Below are 3150 nucleotides of genomic sequence, written 5' to 3'. Positions count from 1 at the left end.
TTTCACCCCTCCCTTCTTTTTCTCAGAAGAGGGGAAGTCTCCCATGGATATCAACTAATCTTTGAATATTAAGTTGCAGTAACACTAGGCTCATCTTCTCTTATTGAGGCCAGACTAGGTATCCCAGTTAGAGAAAAGGGATCCAAAGGCAGGCAGTAGAGTCAGAGACAGCCCCTGCTCCTGCCGTCAGGAGGTCCACATAAAGACCCAGCTGTACAACTGTTACATATATGCAGACAGTCGAGGTTCCTCCCCACCTCCCCATGCATGCTCTCTGGTTATCGGTTCCGTTTCTGTAGAGTATTTTGCTTGTTTTTTTGTTTGTTTGCTATTTTTGTTTTTGTGTGTGTGTGTGTGTTATTGACATTTCTGTTTCCTATAATCATTCCTCTCCTCCCTCGATAAGATTCCCAAGCTCTACCTAATGTTCCACCATGGGTCTCTGCATCTGTTTCCATATGTGCTGATGGAAACCTCTCAGAGGGCAATTGTGCTAGGCTTCTGTCTTCAAGTATAGCAGAACGTCATTAATAGCGTCTGCGATGAGCTTCTTCTCATGGAATATGTCTCAAGCTGCGTCAGTTATTGGTTGGAAATCCTCTCAAATTCTGTTATATCATTTGCATCTGCATATCTTGTAGGCAGAACAACTGTGGGTGGAAGGTTTTGTGGCTGGCTTGCTGTCCTAATCCTTCCATTGGACGTCTTGCCTGGGTACAGGAGATGGGTTTTTCAGGCTTCCTAGCACCCTTCAGTTGGTAGGAGTCTTAGTCTTAGCTAGTGTCACTCTCATAGATTCCTGGGAGTTTCTACTGTCCTAGGTTTCACACCTCACTCCAGTCCTCTTTCTCTATGTTGCTATCCAATCTGATCCTCACATTCCCATCTCCACTCCTTCCCTCACCCAGTCCCCAACATTCATCTTCCCTGATGTCTGATTTATTTCCCGTTCTCGGTTAGATTCAAGCTTCCCTTTTATGACCCTCCTTGTCATTCATTTAGTTTTGCTGAATCTGTGGATTGTAGCATGGTTAACCTGCACTTTATGGCTAATGTCCACTTACTTATCAGTGAGCTTCGTACCCTATTTGTCTTTCTGGTCTAGGTTACTTCACTTGTGATAATATTTTCTAGTTCCAACTATTGGCCTGCTATTTTCATGGTGTCATAGACTTTAATAGCTGAGTAGTATTCCATTGTTAAAATAAACCACATTACTTGTATCCATTCTTTGATGAATGGGCCTCCGGGTAGTTTCAAGTTTCTGGATATTACGAGTAAAAGTGCTATAAACATATCTGAGCAAGTTTTTTTTTGTTTTTTGTTTTTTTTTTGTTTTTTTTTTTTTTTTTTTTTTTTTTTTTTTTTTTTTTTTTTTTTTTTTTTTTTTGTGGTATGGTACAGCATCTTTTGTGTACATGCTCAGTTGTGGTTTATTTGGGTCTTCAGGTAGAATTACCTCAGATTTTCTGAAAAAACACCATATTGATCACCCAAATGTTTGTACAAGTTTTCATGTCTACCAGCAATGGAGGAGTGTTTCCTTTTTTCTACATCCTCACCTGCATGAGTTTACTTCTTTATAAAAAGCTAAATTTCCAACAGCACTATACTTACGTTACTGTCAAAAAAATGTCCCTGTCAACCTGACAGTTGAGCTGGTAATTACGAAACAAGACAGAGTGACTTGAATGATAGTTTGGTGGCTTAGAACACTTGTTGCTCTTGCAGAGGCCCCAGGTTCGATTCCCAGAAACCGCATGTTGTATCAAAACTGTATGTAGTTCTAGTTCCATTGCATCTACTGCACTTTTCTGGCTTTTGCTGACACTGGGCATTCATGTGGAGTATAACCTTATATGAAAACCAAATATTCAGACATATAAAGTAAATAAATCTCAAAAATTAAAAAACAAATGATCAGGATGAAGGTCATATGGAGCGTGAATGTAGCAGATAAGCCAAATAACTGACAACTTGTGACTGTGACACAAGACGCAGTCACACAGTACATACTTTAATACACTACTCGGAGCATTATGGGAAATTACAAGATATATATTTATGAATTGTTTATTTGTGACATTGTTAATTTATAACTCTGTGGTTGCTGTCAACTACTGGTAACTACAAATGCCAAAACTCAAGTACACAGAAAAATAAGCGCTTTATAATAATAAAATATAGCTATAAATGTGTGTACTTTTAATATTTATAAAATTATAAATTACATACTATTATGAACAGAATAATTAAGTTTTAAATTAATAAAATGGGCTAGTATAATGTGACAGACTGCATTACTGACTAAAACTACCTCTAAGGATGACTACAAATTCATCATTGTGAGGGGGTTTGATCACCGTCTCCCTACTTGTTTTCTACTATGTTTATATAATTCAATTGTCTCACATTTTTGTGTCTTTAAATTGCTATTAGTCTGGAGTGGAGGTGCATGCTGTTGGCTCTAGGTACTCCAGACACTGTGGTAAGGAGGTCGCTTAGAGTTTCAGGTCTGCCTGGGAAACATGGCAAGACCTCTCTCAAAGCATAATTTAATTTAGCAAAACACAGCTGTTAATCTTCCTTTTTATGCCATCAGATAGAAGTCACTTTGCCCTGATTCCAAACATGCAGACTAAGCCTGTGCAAGTTATTTTCCATGAGTATCATCATTAAGATAGTAACAACCATTTACATGTAAATCATGACGTTGCTTTCAAAATCGAATGACCAGTGCCTCCAAATATTCAGAATACTCAAAAGTCTGTAGTTATGCTGAGTCCGTTTACAGTTTAAAGCTATGTAAAAATTATTTCATTAATACTCATTTACTCTGTCTTATCTGAATTCATTCTAACGCTTAGCATTATTAAGTCTATAGGTGAAAAACCACCTTATTATACTATGAAGACAGCAGGAAAATATTCAAAAAAAAAATTTGGTTCCCTTTGTAAAACAGTCAAACAAATGACAGGAGTCAGGAGTGTGGGATAGAACGGGAGGAGACCTCTAGATAGTCCCAGAGCCGGGGGGTGGGAAAGGCCTCCAGAAACCTCTAGATAGCCCCAGAGCCGGGGGGTGGGAAAGGCCTCCAGAAACCTCTAGATAGTCCCAGAGCCGGGGGATGGGAAAGGCCTCCAGAAACCT

Source organism: Mastomys coucha, unplaced genomic scaffold (genome assembly GCF_008632895.1).
Source record: "Mastomys coucha isolate ucsf_1 unplaced genomic scaffold, UCSF_Mcou_1 pScaffold14, whole genome shotgun sequence".
NCBI classification, from domain to species: domain Eukaryota; kingdom Metazoa; phylum Chordata; class Mammalia; order Rodentia; family Muridae; genus Mastomys; species Mastomys coucha.
Note: the sequence above shows the minus strand (reverse complement) of the source record.